This window comes from Nicotiana tabacum, chromosome 4, assembly GCF_000715075.1.
Source record: "Nicotiana tabacum cultivar K326 chromosome 4, ASM71507v2, whole genome shotgun sequence".
NCBI classification, from domain to species: domain Eukaryota; kingdom Viridiplantae; phylum Streptophyta; class Magnoliopsida; order Solanales; family Solanaceae; genus Nicotiana; species Nicotiana tabacum.
Genome location: NC_134083.1, coordinates 57,755,232 through 57,773,311, shown reverse-complemented (window position 1 = coordinate 57,773,311; position 18,080 = coordinate 57,755,232).

The window sequence follows — 18,080 nt, the reverse complement described above, 5'->3', positions numbered from 1 at the left end:
CACTGGCCAAAACTCGATTCGGCTCGGAAACATCTAATCTAACAAACTGATTAGCCAAGGCCTGAACCTCTAAGGCTAAAGGCCTCTCTTCTACCGGTAAGTACGCTAAGCTTCCCAAACTCTCTGCCTTATGACTCAAGGCATCGGCCACCACATTGGCCTTTCGGGGATGATAGAGAATGGTGATATCATAATCCTTAAGTAACTCCAACCACCTTCGCTGCCGCAAGTTAAGATCCTTCTGTTTAAACAAATGTTGTAGACTCCGATGATCGGTATATACCTCACACTGGACACCGTACAAGTAATGCCGCCAAATTTTCAAGGCATGAACAATAGCTGCTAACTCAAGATCGTGGACTGGATAATTCTTCTCATGTACCTTTAACTGTCTGGACACATAGGCAATCACCCTACCGTCTTGCAAAAGTACTGCGCCGAGACCAATCCTCGACGCGTCACAATACACAGTATAAGACTCTGAACTTGTAGGCAATACCAATACTGGAGCTGTAGTCAAAGCTGTCTTGAGCTTCTGAAAGCTCTCTTCACATTCATCTGACCACGATGCAATAGACGAGAAACCCTCCACGAAACGATGATAATAACCGGCCAAGCCAAGAAAACTCCGAATCTCAGTAACTGAGGATGGTCTGGGCCAATTCTGAACAGCCTCTATTTTCTTCGGATCCACCTTAATACCTTCACTGGACACTATTTGTCCCAAGAATGTCACCGAACTAAGCCAGAACTCACACTTACAGAATTTGCCATAAAGTTTCTCCTCTCTCAGCCTTTGTAATACAATACAGGTGTTGTGCATGCTCCTCCTGGCTACGTGAGTACACCAAAATATCATCAATGAATACCACGACAAATAAATCAAGATATGGCTGGAATACACTATTCATCAAATGCATAAATGCAGCTGGGGCATTGGTTAGCCCAAAAGACATCACAAGAAATTCATAGTGGCCATAACGAATCCTGAATGCCATCTTTAGAATATCCGAATCCCAAATTTTTAATTGGTGATACCAGACCTCAAATCAATTTTGGAGAACACCTTCGCACCCTGAAGTTGGTCAAATAAATCATCAATACGCGGCAATGGATATTTATTCTTGATTGTAACTTTGTTCAATTGTCTATAATCAATGCACATCCGCATAGTACCATCTTTCTTTTTCACAAACAGAACCGATGCACCCCAAGGTGACACACTAGGCCTAATAAACCCATTTTCAAGGAGTTCCTGAAGTTGCTCTTTCAATTCTTTTAACTCAGCTGGTGCCATACGGTACAGAGGAATAGAAATGGGCTGAGTGCCCTGTACCAAGTCAATACCGAAATCAATATCCCTGTCGGGTGGCATACCGGCAGGTCTGCAGAAAATACATCCGGAAAGTCTCGCACGACCGATGCTGAATCAATAATAGGAGCATCTGCATCAACATCTCTCACAAAGGCCAAATATGACAAGCATCTCTTTCCAACAATACGTTGGGCCTTCAAATAAGAAATTACCCTGCTAGGAAAGAGATCTAGAGAACCCCTCCATTTAACCTTTGGCAACCCCGGCATCGTCAACGCCACGATTTTTGCGTGACAGTCCAGAATAGCATGACATGGAGACAACCAATCCATACCCAGGATTACATCGAAATCAACCATAGCGAGTAATAAGAGATCAACTCTAGTCTCCAGTTCTCCAATAGTTACTACACACGACCGATACACACGATCCACAGTAATAATATTGCCCACCGGCGTAGATACACAAATAGATGAAACTAAGGACTCACAGGGCATATCCATATAATGAGCAAAATATGATGATACATATGAATAAGTGGAACCAGGGTCAAATAATATAGAAGCCTCCCTGTGGCACACTGAAACAATACCTATGATCACTGCGTCCGAGGCAACAACATCTGGCATGGCAGGAAAAGTATAGAATCGAGCTTGCCTGCCTCCTGATCGGCCTCCCCCTCTTGGGCGACCCCTAGCTGCCTGACCCCTACCCCGAGATGGCAGGGCGGGTGGTGTAACTGCTGGTACTGGTGCCGTCGGTCGAGAACTCTACTGTGAAACCTCACTCAACAGCCTAGGACACTCTCTCTTGAATTGACCAAATTCTCCGCACTCGAAACAACCCTTCCTCTAACGAAACTACTGCTCCTGATACCCCGAGGGATGACTTGCAAAAGCATGTGCGGACGAGGCATGATGAGAACTCTGCGCTGGTAGTGTACTGAATGAAGACTGGCCTAAGTGAGCACCGTAATAACCATGGCTAGCTGATGCACCACGATGAGCTGGACGGCCCGTCTGAGCGTTCCTGTAAGAACGACCCCTACCACGGTGAAACTGACCCCCTGAAGGAACACCGCTGTAATCACCCAGACCACGAGGCCTCTTAGCCTCTCTCTCTCTCCACATTCCGGGCTACAAACCATCTCTATCTACCGAGAAATGTCCACTACCTCATTAAAAGTAGCACCAGATACTCTCTCCCTAGTCATAAGTAACCGCAGCTGATATTTGAGGCCATCAATGTACCTCCTAATACTCTCCCTATCAGTGGGAACCAACCAGACTGCGTGACGAGCCAACTCAAAAAATCTCATCTCGTACTGTGTCACAAACATATCACCCCTGGCGAAGCTGCTCAAACTGTCTGCGCAGCTCTTCTCTGCGGGACTGAGGTACGAACTTATCCAAAAAGACCACGGAAAACTGATGCCAAGTAAGGGGAGCTACGCCAACAGGCCTACGTCTCTCGTAAGTCTCCCACCATCTGAGTGCAGACCCAAAAAACTGAAAAGTAGTGAATGAGACCCTACTGGTCTCCAGAATACCCGCTGTCCGAAGCATCCGTTGACACCTATCCAGAAAATTCTGAGCATCCTATGACTCAGTACCGCTAAATGGTTGAGGTCGAAGCCTCTCAAATCTCTCAAGTCTCCTCTGCTCATCATCTTCCATAACAGGAACTACTGGGGCTTGAGCAGCTGCAACCGGCTGGGCTGGTAGTGCCCTCGGTATCTGAAGTCCCTGTACTACCTGGTCTGGAGTACGGGAAATAGGGGTATGAGTACCTCCCCCAGCCTGAGAAGTGGCAGATGCGTCCTGAGCCGAAACCACCTGAGCAAGGCCAGTACAGGCTGCCAATATCTGGGCCAAAGTCTCCTGAATGCCTGCAATCTCAATGGGCACAGCTGGTGCCTGAGCTGATCCTGCCGGCTCAACTATATCTGGAATCTGCTCCTGTGCTGGAACAACTGGTGGAACTACAGGTGTTATTCCAGCTGTGGTACGAGCTACACCTCGACCTCTACCTCGGCCCCGGCCTCTACCACAGCCCCGACCTCTCACGGCCCTAACTGGTGGCACTGGTGGCTGACCGTCCGATCCGGTAGTACGTGTCCTCACCATCTGTGAGAGAATAGAATAGTAGAAATTTAGTTTCCAGAATCAACAAATTCGCATGACAGAATACAAGAAAGTGAAATGTTCCTAAGGGCTCTGCAGCCTCTTGAAGATAAGTACAGACATCTCCGTACCGATCCACAAGACTCTACTAAACCTGCTCATGACTCGTGAGACCTACGTAACCTAGGCTCTGATACCAACTTGTAACGACCCAAAATCTCACCCGTCGTGATGGCGCCTATCTCAATACTAGGCAAGCCAAAAATCTCAATAAATCACAATTTCTCTCAAGTTTGAAAATATAATATCTAAATACAATACAAACACTCCCCAAAACCTGGTGTCACTGAGTACATGAACATCTAATATGAATACAAGTCCGAAAAATATAGTCTATAATAGTCTGAGACCAAATACGATAAACAAAGAGATAGAGAAGGAGAGACAAGGTCTGCGGAACACGACAGCTACCTCAAAATCTCCTAAAAATCAACCGCGCGAAAGGATCAACACCCACTATGTCCGGGAACACCTGGATCTGCACACAAAGTGCAGGGTGTAGTATGAGTATAACCAACTCAGCTAGTAACAATAATAAATAAGGAACTGAAGATAGTAACGAGCTACACAGTTATGGTTTATTTCGAGTAATTCCAGCAAAGAATAGACATGCTATCAAGTCTGGCAGTTTAATGTCAAATCAATTTTTATACAGTTCCTGTTCATGTAATCCGTATATCAACAATCTTTCAGAGATTTTACAACAACGACAGATAGCAACTAAGTGCAACAACAAATGAAAATCAAGTACAACCTCTTAGGACAACAATCACTCACTGGGCTCCCAGCCCTCATCACTCTCTCAATGGGTACCCGCGCTCACTGCGGGTGTACAGACTCCGGAGGGGCTCCTACAGCCCAAGCGCTATAATCTGCACATACAACTCACGTGCTGCACGGACAACTCACGTGCCATAATATAAATATCTGGATCCGCACGGCCAACTCACGTGCCATAATATAAATATCTGGATCCGCACGGCCAACTCACGTGCTGCACGGCCAACTCACTTGCTATAGTATAATATAAGGATCTGCATGGCCAACTCACGTGCTATAGTATAATATAAGGATCTACACGGCCTACTCACATGCTGCACGGACAACTCATGTGCTGCACGGACAACTCACGTGCTGCACGGACAACTCACGTGCTATAGTATAATATATGGATCCGCACGGCCAACTCAAGTGCTATAGTATAATATAAGGATCTGCACGGCCAACTCACGTGCTACATGGACAACTCATATGCTATAGTATCAATATCTCACAATCAGGCCCTCGGTCTCACTCAGTTATAAATCTCTCCAGTCTCTCGGGCTCTCAATAATCATGAAATCAGCCCAAACAACAATGATATGATGTATCAATAATAATAATAGAGTCTGAGATAAAATGTGCAAGTAAAAACTGAGACTGAGTACATATATCATTTAGCAGGCAATTCAACAAGTACGCGACCTCTGTGGGTCCCAATAGTACTATCACATAACCTAAGCATGATTTTCTAACATAATTTATAGTCAAATTTTATCAACACATAGAGAGCATATAGCTAGCAATAAATTATTCAACTTTACAGTTTCTCGGGACGAACCAAGTCACAATCCCTTCGGTGCACGCCCACACGCCCGTCACCTAGCATGTGCGTCACCTCCAAAATAATCACATGATACCAAAATCCGGGGTTTCATACCCTCAAGACCAGATTTAAAACTGTTACTTACTTCAAGCCGTGAAATTCTTATTCTACAATGTCCTTTCCTCATGAATTGGTCTCCAAACGCCTCAAATCTGGTCATAAATAATTTGTTTCAGTCAATAAAATTCATTGGAATTAATTCCATAAGAAAATAATGACTTTCCATAAAAATCAGAAAATTAGCTCAAAAATCGCCCGTGGGGACCACGTCTCAGAACTCGACAAAAGTTATAAAATTCGGAAGCCCATTCAACCACGAGTCTAACCATACCAATTTTACCAAAATCCGACCCCAACTTGACCCTCAAATCTTCAGTTTAAACCAAGAGGGTTTTCAAACTTTCCAAACTCAATTCACCAATTAAATGATAAAAACAACCATGGATTCGAGTAATTTAACCAATATTGAGTTAAGAACACTTACCCTGTTGCTTCCTCTGAAAATCACCCAAAAATTGCCTCAATCCGAGCTCCAAATCGTCAAAAACTAAAAATGGGACGAAGTCCCTATTTCAGAACTTAAGTTCACTACCCAGGCTTTTCTTCTTCGCGAACGCGGTCAGTGCCTCGCGTTCGCGAAGCACAAAATGCCTCTGCGAAAGCGATGCTTCGTTCCCTCTCACTACGCGAACGCGACACCCCCTACGCGAACGCGTAGACCAATTGCCTTTGTCCTCAGCTGCTTCCTTTTTTCTTCGCGAACGCGTAACACCTCTCGCGTTCGCGATGCACACTCAGTCCACCCTTCGCGAACGCGTTCTTCTCTTCGCGAACGTGAAGAGCAAATATTGCCAGCCTCTCAGTTCCTCTTCACAAACGCGATGCTCCACTCGCGAACGCGATGAAGAAAACCAAATGGTGCATCAGAAAAAATCCAGCAGAGTTCCAAGTCCAAAATCCAACCCGTTAACCATCCGAAACTCACCCGCGCCTCTCAGGACCTCAACCAAATATACCAACAAGTCCTAAAACATCATACGAACTTAGTCGAACCCTCAAATCACCTAAAACAACGCTAAAACCATGAATTACACCCCAATTCAAGCCTAATGAACTTTGAAATTTCTAATTTCTACAAACAACTCCGGAACCTATCAAATCACGTCCGATTTACCTTAAATTTTGCGCACAAGTCATAAATGACATAACGGAGGTACTCAAATTTTCAGAATCGGATTTTGATCCCGTTATCAAAAAGTCAACCCCCTGGTCAAACTTCCCAAAAATTCAAGCTTAATTTCACTACGGACCTCCAAATAATATTTCGGACACGCTCCTAAGCCCAAAATCACCATATGGAGCTATTGGAATCATTAAAATTCAAATCCGAGGTCATTTTCACATAGGTCCATATCCGGTCCACTTTTCTAATTTAAATTTTTAATTATAAAACTAAGTGTCTCATTTCACTCCGAATTCCTTCCGGACCCGAATCCACTAACCCGGTAAGTCATAAAATAATAATAAAGTATAAATTGAGCAGTAAATGGGAAAATGGGAGAAAAAAAACCAAACCAAACTGACTATAGAAGTAACTATTTAAATTTATTATTACACCTATATATATGTATATTTTTATATAAAGTTTCTAAAATTTTATGGTACATATTAGTCGTTTGTATTTTTAGTCTAGTTCTTTGCTATTATAATAATCTAATTCTTTGTCTTTACATTCTAGTTTGATTGGTAGTTTTCTTTTGCGAAGTATAAGAATTTATTTCATGTTAAAAATAATTAATTTTTAATTGAGTACTTAAATTATTCATCACTATTTGATTCAATTTTCATTAATATATCTTGGTAAATGATAGATTTCTCAAAGAGCAACTGGTTTGATAGTGTTATGTTGAAAATGTAGTCGCCGAAATATGCATTTGGTAGTGTATGTCTCATATTAAAGGAAAAAACCCGATAAAGAATCGAAAAAACCGAAAAATCGAAAAAAATCGAATCGATAAAAAACCGACTTAATTGGTTTGGTTTGGTTCCAATATCTGAAAACCCGACTTACTTAGTTTGGTTTCTTTTTAGGGAAAAACCAACCCAAACCGAACCATGAACACCCCTATCTACAAGCAAGGAGAAAACATGTAGGATACACATTCGATAGTTGTCAAGTCCTAGCAGGGAGTTGCTTTTCAGGAAGTTGTCTCTTATCATTAGGGTTCTGTAAAGTAGAATTGCACACTTGACTTGTCACAACCCAAAATCCTAACCGTCGTGATGACGCCTATCTCAATACTAGGCAAGCCGACAATATCAATAACTCACAGTTTCTTTTAAATACGAAAAAATATAATAATTTAAGTTTAAGAGAAAATTCCACAAATACTGGGTATAAATATACTCCCAAAATCCGGTGTCACTGAGTACATGAGCATCTATACATTACAAGTCTGAAAAATATGGTCTATAATGTCTGAGACCAAATACAGTAAACAAGGAGATAGGGAAGGAGAGACAAGGTCTGTGAAACACTGCAGCTACCTTGAAATCTCTGAAAAATCAACTGTGCGAAAGAATCAACACCCGCTGTATCCGGGATTACCTGAATCTGCACACGAAATGCAGGGTATAGTATGCATACAACCAACTCAATAAGTAACAATAATAAATAAAGAACTGAAAGTAGTGATGAGCTTCACAGCTAAGTTCAAATACAGTAATTTCCAACATGAAAAGGTAGGCATGCTTTCAAGTTCAACATTTAAAACTCCACAGTAATTTCATAACAAATTTGACTCAAATAGAAATAATGTCTTTCAGAGTTTTCCAAAACAATGATATATGATAGCTGAAATGCAGCAATAATAGAATCAATGCATCCTCTCAGAGTAACAGTCACTCAATTCTCCCATTCACTCCAACTGAACAGTCACTCTTTCCTCACATTCACTCATTCCTCACAGTCACTCATTTCTTTCAATCACTCGGCACTCGTACTCAGTAGGTACCTGCGCTCACTGGGGGTATATACAGATTCCGGAGGGGCTCCTTCAGCCCAAGCGCTATAACAAGACAATCATGACATAAATCAATGAAACATACTGCGGCGTACAGCCCGATCCCATAAATATTTCACAATTAGGCCCTCGACCTCACTTAGTCATCAATCTCTCCAGTCTCTCGGGCTCTCAAAAATCATGATAAGCAGCCCAAACACCAATGATATGATGCATCAATAATGAACAATAGAGACTGAGATGAAATGTGCAAATAAAACTGTGAGTGAGTGCAAAATAATAATTTAGCAGATAATTTCACAAGTACACGACCTATGTGGGTCCCAACAGTGTAAACACATGGTTTAAACATGATTTATAGTTCGATTTCTCTAAAACGTGGAAAAATGTACTGATATCAACAGATTATTCGACTACTTAGTTCCATGGAATTGACCAAGTCACAATTTCTATGGTGCACGCCCACACGCCCGTCACCTAGCATGTTCGTCACCTCAAAACCAACCACATAACATATAATCCAGGGTTTCATACCTACAAGACCAAATTTACAACTGTTACTTACCTAAAACTATGTAATTCTTAATTCTGCAATGCCTTTGCCTCGTGAATCGACCTCTAAACGCCTCGAATCTAGCCACAAATAATCTGATTCAGTCAATAAAAATTATAGGAATTAATTCCATATGAAAATACAAAATTTTCATTAAATTCTGAAATTCACCCAAAAATTGCCCGTGGAGCCCACATCTCGAAACCCAACAAAACTCACAAAATTCGACAATCCATTCAATTGCGAGTCCAACCATACTAAATTCACTCAAATCCGACTCCGAATCGACATCGAAATTTCAATAATTCTTTTTATGAGATTTCTACAAATTTTCTCAAATTTCCATCTCAAAGCACTAATTTTATGATGAAAATAATGATATACTCACATATATTGACCAAATCCGAGTTAGAATCACTTACCTCGATGTTTTTCCTTGAAAATCTCTCAAAAATCACCTCTCCCCAAGCTCTAATTTGTCAAAATGGAAAATGGGACGAAGTCCACTTTTTATAACTTAAAGTTTCTGTCCAGGCGCTGCTCTCGATCGCTGCCTCAATCGCTACCCCCGATCTCTGCCCCCGATCGCTTCCCTCGATCGCTGCCTTGATCGCTGCCCCCGATCGTTGCCCTCGATCGAATTTCTGCCCCCGATTTCCAGCATAAAAATTTCAGCAGCTGTTTAAGTCCTAATTTCGATCCGTTAACCATCCGAAACTCACCCGAGGCCCTCGGGACCTCAACCAAATACACCAACAACTCCTAAAATATCATACAAACTTAGTCGAAACCTCAAATCATATAAAATAATACTAAAACCACGAATCATACCCCAATTCAAGCTTAAGGAACTTAAGAATTTCCAACTTCTACATTCGATGCCGAAACCTATCAAATCAATTCCGATTGACCTCAAATTTTGCACACAAGTCATAAATGACATAACAAAGCTATGCAAAATTTTAGAACTGGATTCTGACTCTGATATCAAAAAGTCAACTCCCCAGTCAAACTTCCAAAATTAAATTTCTATTTTAGCCATTTCAAGCCTAATTTAGCTACGGGCTTCCAAATAATTTTTCGGACACGCTCCTAAGTCCAAAGTCACTATGAGGAGCTATTGGAATCATCAAAACTCTATTCCAGGGTCGTTTACATATAAGTCGACATCCGGTCACTATTTTAACTTAAGTTTTAAACCTTGGAACTAAGTGTTCCAATTCATTCCAAAACCTCACCGGACCCGAACCAATCACCCCGGCGAGTCGCATAACAACTGCAAAGCATAAATTGAGCAGTAAATGGGGGAACGGGATTGTAATACTCAAAACGACCGACCGGGTCGTTATATGGCTGAACTGCTTCTCCCAGAATGGAAATCAAATTCTATTATTCCCTTATTTGTTTTGCCTGCTATTTTCTTATAATAATTATTAGAGGAAAGTCTGCAAAACTTCAGAAACTTATTGGATATTGTGTTCAAAATGAGAGAGTTGCAGTTAAAAACCTTACACTTTTTTTTATATGAGGGGGTGTACAATATTTAGTTTTAAAATGATCCATTTAAACAATCTAACCCTTATGTGATACAAAATTATTTTATCTATCCCACAATTAACTTATCAAAGAGGATGATTACACTTAATGTGAAACTGGCCTCTGTTGGATGTCTCCCAAAATGAGCAGATGGTCATCTCTAGGCCTGTTCATGGATCGGATTTGCTAAATTGAAATTCAAATCCGAACTAAATTAAATTCGGTTTGTATTGGATTTTGATATTTAGATCGGATATATATTTAAAATTACGGTTTGGATTATAAGCTTTATATATTAAGATGCTAAAATAAAAGACTTTAAGTATAGCTAGCTATAACTAATGAGTCATATACAACATTCCATACAATTACTCAAATATTTCATGATAAGGAAACTATGTAAGATCACAACACACTTAGATTGAGAAACAAGCAAAAGCACACCCGTTTCAACCATCACATAACCAGCTAGAACAAAAATATAAGGACATGATTAACCTCACTTGTGTTTCTCTGCATAAAAACTCAGAGAAACAAGACCTATCCAAATTTCTTATTAATTGCTGCCAAATAATGAAATATACTTTGATGCTCTTACTCTCTAAACAACTTCTCCTATTATTTTGCACAAGACAATCAATATCAAGTATTGTTACAAGCTTATCAACTAGCATTAGACCCCATTGAGAGCCTTCATTTCTGTCGATATGTGCTCTTCACGAAAGAATATGAGAGAAATAAGACAAATGAAACCTAGATTTATCTGATGGCACCCTCACTTTTATATGTAGACCCTATATATTCGAATATCGGATCGGTTCAGATTTAAATTAAGCCAAAACGTATCCGATCCGATCCAAAATAATTAAATCTAAAATCCGAAATCCAATCCAAAGAGTTGAAATCCGATCCGAACCAATCCGAATAACACGGATCGGTTCGGATTTTTGGTTTGACCGAAATAATGCAGTCCTAGTCATCTCTACCTGTTAGGCATTAAAGTTGTCTATTTATCTATAGTTTGATCAATTTTCAGTAAAATGTTTATCCTATATTTTCGTGTTCTTCTTATTTATTGGTTGCCAAGAGATCAATGGAGTTATCATCAATGTTTCACATACATGAGATTGAAGTATTCCCAGTTATTTCTTGAATTAAGAAATAATTTTATATTTTTTGATGAAGTAAATAGATTCATTGAGGGGATCAAGAATATGCAGGATTACAAAAGCGGCAAAACTCATTCCTTTAGCTCAAATACATGAGATAAATCTAGGACTAGGGAGCTTATAATGTCCGTAAAATGGATAATGCTATACTTACACAAGAGAATTTACACCAGCTAAATAGATTCATAAGACACCTAGCCTTCAGGAGTTATTTGGTGTTGAGATACCGTCAAAACATTTATGATTCGTTAGTGTCCAAATACATCAAAAATTACTAGCATGTACTTTCTCCAGATGTCCCTGATGGGGAACTGAGTTAGGAAACAATATAGCAATAATGTGCCTATAAGTTCCTAGACTGCTAACTAATTGAAGGAATCTATTGGTGAAGTTAAAATTTCTGTTTCAACTTATGTTTTCAAGACTTAATAGCCTGTGATGTATATATTCTGTTATACATATCTTATTCTTAAAAATTAAAACAATTACTTTGTAGCTGCAATTTGATTGCCATTAAAAGTTGATTTCTGTTTGGTTGGACCGATCGATGAAAAGGGTCGTAATATCAACGCGCTATTTTAATCATTACATTCGCGGTGGAGATCATTGACGATTGCTGCCATTTTTATGGTACATTCTTCTCCTATTCCTCAACATTTATAGGTGTACTTTAATTTGTGCAAGTGTGAATTACATTAATATTAACGTTGATCTATGCAGTGTGCAACTAATAATCGTCATTCAATTGCAAAAACTATTTCCCATATATAATTTTTTCATTGTTCTTCTATTTTCTTCTATAGTATGTATTGCACAAATGTGTCTCGCTTTGTGATAGTTATTTTTAGATATGAGAATGATGTCGAGCTTGATTAAATTGGAATTTCAAATCGAAATAGTCTGTTCGAACAATAACAAATAGAAAAGTCAATGATTTGGTGTATTTGTAATATGTAGTTGCTTAACATGTGTGTATGTGTTCTTATTTTCTTTTCTTTTCTTTTTTTTAAAAATTTATTTCTTTTCGGAACAAGTTCCTGAATTGATACATTTTTTAGTCCTCTGCCATACTGCTTTGCTACTGACCGTTTTAACCCGTCCATGGCTTGATGTTCAGCTTTTCCATGGTGGAATGAACCAATAGAAACAACACGTGAACAATGGGATTGATAAATGTTGAAAAATGCATATTTTTGTGTATATTTGCATATTAATTCTTGTATGAGTTGCGGGAGTTTATGTATTTTTTAAAGTGAAATATGCTCATTATGTGTTTCTTATGTGTATGAGCGAGTTTGGATGATAAATGATCACAATATGACCATTTGACACAAAAAGGAAGAGATGGAAAGAATTGGGAGCTCATCCAATCTCGTGCGTGGCACAAAAATGGACGCGAAATAAGGAGAAAAACGAAGGCACAAAACAGCGAAGCGAAGCGAAGGCACGGATCGCTTCGCGAACTGAAAAATTGCAAAAGCTAAGTCCGCGTCTATGGTCGGCCCCTGCGCGAAGGCAGACGCGCCCTCGAGTCTCCTATCCGATTTTGGATTTGCCTTGGACGACCCTCCACCCTACCTAGATCATATAAATACATCCTAAAACATAATTTTTGAGGAGGAGACACTATTTTAGGGTTACACAACACATTTGGAGGCAAGAATACACTCGGAGCAAGGAAGTAGATTCAACCACAAGTTTTTCCTTTCTTCTTCCTGTTTTCTATTGTTGGTTATGAATTTTAGTATTGTATTTTCACATACTACTATGAGTAGCTAATTTATTATTTAGGGTTTTGATGGAACCTTTTGGAGGATGAATTCTTGTTAAGTTTAAATATAATTTAGCCTTTGAATTTCTTTACTTGTTCAACTACGTGCTTAGTTCCGTTGATTAAATGTCCATCAATTTACTGTGCCTATTTATTATGTATTACTTGGGAAAGGGTACTTACTTAGGTAGTTGTTGAACAACGTCACTCCTAACGTATATGAGGAATCAATATGACACGTTTAAAGGTGGATTTAGGATAACAAAGCCTTGACGTGGTCTTAGTGAGCGGTAAGATTGTGCCAGCTAGCGTAGTTCGGGAGAATATGTCTAGTAAATTATTGTAATTTCTCGGGAGAGAATTATGACACCTGAAGTGCTCATGATTAGTAGAGAAAAATTAGACAAAATTATAGGAGACGTAGCCGGAAAGATTCCGACAATTGGAGAAATCATAATTCTAGACCTCCTTAATCTTGTCTCCAACCCTTACTATATTTAGTTGTTAATTTTCTATTTTAATTTGTTAGTTAATTAGTTAGACATAAGAATCTTAATACTTATAACTTAGGAATTGTTCGAGCTTGTCTTAAAGGTAATATTGAATAGTTGTAGTTAAACCTTAATTCTCTGTGGGATTCGACTCTGGACTCTTAGACCGAATTATATTTGCAACGACCGCTTATCTTTTTTAGGACTAGAGTTAGGCGTCATCAAATTTTAGCTCCGTTACCGACGAACTAACGATGTAGCTATAGGTGTACATATTGCTAGGTTTCAAGTTCCAACTTTTATTTTGTTTTCTAGTATATGATTATTTGTTTTTGTTTTACTTGGTAATTTGAGAAACATGGCATCTTGGAATTATGAGAGTTTTGATGTTGGTACTTCTACTTTTGATCTTCCTTATGCATATTGTGGAGAAAATCACCCATGGCAAAATTATCAAAATATTTTCGAGAGCGAGTTATGTGTACCAACTCAATCTTATGTGTGGAATGTGTGTGATATGTGTGGTGGTCAAGATGGTCACTTTCATGGTTGTGCTTATATTTCTTATCTTCCTCCAACCCCTTACTATGATGGTTATACTTTTTCTTATGAGGTTAACAGGAATAAAGAACCCGGGGATGACAACCTGAAAGGGATCAAGGATATGCTAAGGTACCTTGTGAAAAAAAATGATGAGACACAACTGTGGATACAAAGGCAAAATACAATTATTCGCAACTTGGAGGCTCAAGTGAGTCAACTAGTTGAAACTTTTAATGCTCAGCATGTTAATATTATGGATAGTAGCCAGGAGATGTGTGCATTAGAGACATGAATTTAGGTGCTAATGGAGGGGTCCAAAGTAGAACACCAATACTCTAACCAGCTAAAATTTGAAGATGTCAATGTTGTAGAAGAGATACTGGAGTCAACCAAGGATATTGAGAGTACATATTTAGTTGACTCTAGTGTCATTGGTGTTGAGGATATTGACAATCCCAAGGTTCATGTAGTTGAGTGCATTGGTCCACACTCCAAGCATTTTTCCATATTGTGTTTGGATGATGATATGAAAATAGAGTCATCCGAGCCAATTGAAGAGTCAAGGAATGAGGAACAAGGTGCCTACATTTTGGAATTCTTCTTGCTAGAAAGTCAGGATTACATACTTCATGCAAAGGCTAAGAAGAGCAGAATGCTATATTATTTTCTTGGGGCAGTTAGATTTGTTCCACCACCCTTAGAATATAACCGAAAACTTGAAGCAAAACTTGGGGTTCAATTCATATGCTCAAGGTGGAGGCAAAAAGTGATTCGCAGCATTAAATCAAGCGCTTGTTGGGAGGCAACCCAATTTTACTGCTTTCTTTTTTTTTTCCAATTCTTTTTTTAATTATTTTATTGTATTATTTTTGTAGTGCCATTTTTTTTTCTAGGAGCATGGGAAGCAAAGCCATTGGAAGAAAGCAAAAGCAAGTGAAATGGTTAGAACTAAGTGTGGGGTGCCCGCATAAAGAATCAAGTATGGGAGAAGTCTGAGTATCCCATGAGCTGCTAATATTTCGGCCTTTGGCCTACCAGGGAGTTTTTTTTACCCTCTTGTATTTATGGGTGTGCATTGAGGACTGTTTGTGTGATTTTCTATGCTATTTTAGTTGTATTATTTATGCATGTTAAAAAAAATCAAAAATAAAAAATCAAATAAATAAAAAAATTTATGTAGAAATAATCCCTCTTAGTTTTTCTTATAGCCACGGTTCTTTTCCAAGGGATGAATGACTCTTTGAATCGGGTAGCAGTTTTTTTTTCTTGTAGTTAGAATTCTCAATAAGTTTTGGACTTTTTCCGACGATGGACCTCCTAGACAGTTTTCTTGAGGGTTTAAAGTCCAAATTAAAATACAAAAAAAAGTCCATTATTTTTTCTTTTTTAACTGATAATGGAATGGGAAGAACTTGAGTATCTATGCTTTTTGACATGTTTTATGTTGGGGCTTAGAGTTGGAGCATTTGTGCTGAGTACTTTCTTCTTGAGCCTTTTGACTATATGCCTTGAGAGTATATGTGACTTATTCGGACACTTGGGCTCATCTTTTGACTCCTATTATGTACATCCTATTTGATTGAATTATATTATGATTGTGCTAGTTGCTTTAACTTGAGAGTCGGGTCTGAGCCGTCCTGAATAAGTCATGTGCATTGTGTGAGGTGAGATTTTGGTTGTACTCTGTGCCATCCCTTGTTAGTCTAGAACTTGCCCCGTGTGTGTCTCAAAGCAAAATGATTAAGTCTTGTGAGTTTAGGAAATGATATAGGCATTTCTTTGATTGACACTTCAGTCTATTTGCCTACAAATGATAAATATTATCCTTTGTTAGCCCGTTTGATCCTGTAAACCTTTTCTTTGGTATCCAAATTACAAGACGAATCCCTTTTGTTCTTAATTAAATCTTGTTGAACCTTTACCTTCGAAAGCACTTAAGTCGCTAGAAGTGAAGGAAAAGAGATTGGGTAGTTTTTTAGTGGAACCATAGAAAGACCAAAAGGTACATGTGTGAATGGAGAGAGCTACTAGCTGGAAATACCAATTTATGAAGGGTGTTGAAAAGATTTTGAACAAAAAAAAATACAAAAAATAAATCCCTCCAATTCACTTTGATATGTACTAGTGCTTATGTAGATATGCTTAAAGTGAATAAGCTACGTTATTTACGGTGTCGTAGCGATATGTTGAGTGATCACAAAGAGGATGTGCTTAAAAGTTAAAGTGTAATGTATTAAAAGTGCTTAGGAGGGTTAGTCACTATTATCCATATCTATCCTACACGTCTGTTAGCCTACATTACAACCCATGAAGACCTAATTGTTCCTTGACTTTGCGAGCTTAAATTAGTAGAGACTTACATTACGGGCAAGCCTATGGTACGAGTTTTGGGAGAACATGAGTTTCTTTGCGAGAGTGAGTGAATTCTTTCATTCTGTGAGTCCTTAAATTATACTTGAATTCATATTTGAGGGTGTGGACTGATTACTCTCTTTGTTTTGTTGGTGAGGGCACATGCTTTATAATGGATTGGTAAGGAACTCGTATCTTTAGTTTGCACAAGAAGCGACTCACAAAGAGGAATGTAGTGGAGTCAATTTTTGAGGCTACGATGTTAGAAGAGTCATACAAATATTTTAAATAGTCTTGGAATTGGTCTAACAAATGGAAAATGTATGAAGAGTGCATATGCTAGGTTCTAAGCGTTGATATAAACCATTATCATTGGTGTGATGCTTGAGTATATTTTGAAATGTATTTCTTGCCTATGCGCTTAATTTTATTCGCTCGAGCACGAGTAAAAGTCTAAGTGTGGGGTGGTGATAAATGACGAAAAATATATATTTTTGTGTATATTTGCATATTAATTCTTGTATGAGTTGCGGGAGTTTGTGTAGTTTTTGAAGTGAAATATGCTCATTATGTGTTTCTTATGTGTAGGAATGAGTTTGGATGATAAATGATCAAAATATGACAATTTGACATAAAAAGAAAGAGATGGAAAGAATTGGGAGCTCGTCCAATCTCGCGCATGGTACGAAAATGGATGCGAAATAAGGAGAAAAATGAAGGCACAAAACAGCGAAGTAAAGTGAAAAATTACAAAAGCTAAGTCCGCGTCTATGGTCGCGCGCTGCGCGAAGGCAGACGCACCCTTGTCACGACCCAAAATCCTAACCTTCGTGATGGTGTCTATCTCAATACTAGGCAAGCTGACAACATCAATAACCCAAGATTTCTTTTAAATACAGAAAAACATAATAATTTAAGTTTAAGAGAAAATTCCACAAATACCGGATATAAATACACTCCCAAAGCCTGATGACACTTAGTACATGTGCATCTATACATTACAAATCTGGAAAATACGGTCTATAATAGCCTGAGACCAAATACAATAAACAAGGAGATAGGGATGGAGAGACAAGGTCTGCAAAACACGGAAGATAACTCTAAATCTTCGAAAAATGAACTGTGCGAAAGAATCAACACCCACTGTGTCCGGGATCACCTGGATCTGCACACGAAGTGCAGGGTGTAGTATGAGTACAACCAACTCAGTAAGTAACAATAATAAATAAGAACTGAAAGTAGTGACGAGCTTCCCAACTAAGTCCAAATACAGTAATTTTCAACGGAAAAGGGTAGGCATGCTCTCATGCTCAACATTTAAAATCCCACAGTAATTTCATATCAACCTCGACTGAAATTGAAGATAATGTCTTTCAGAAATTTCCAAAAACAATGATATATGACAGCTGAAATGCAGCAATAATGAAATCAATGCATCCTCTCAGAGTAACAGTCACTCAGTCCTCCGATTCACTCCAACCTCACAGTCACTCTTTCCT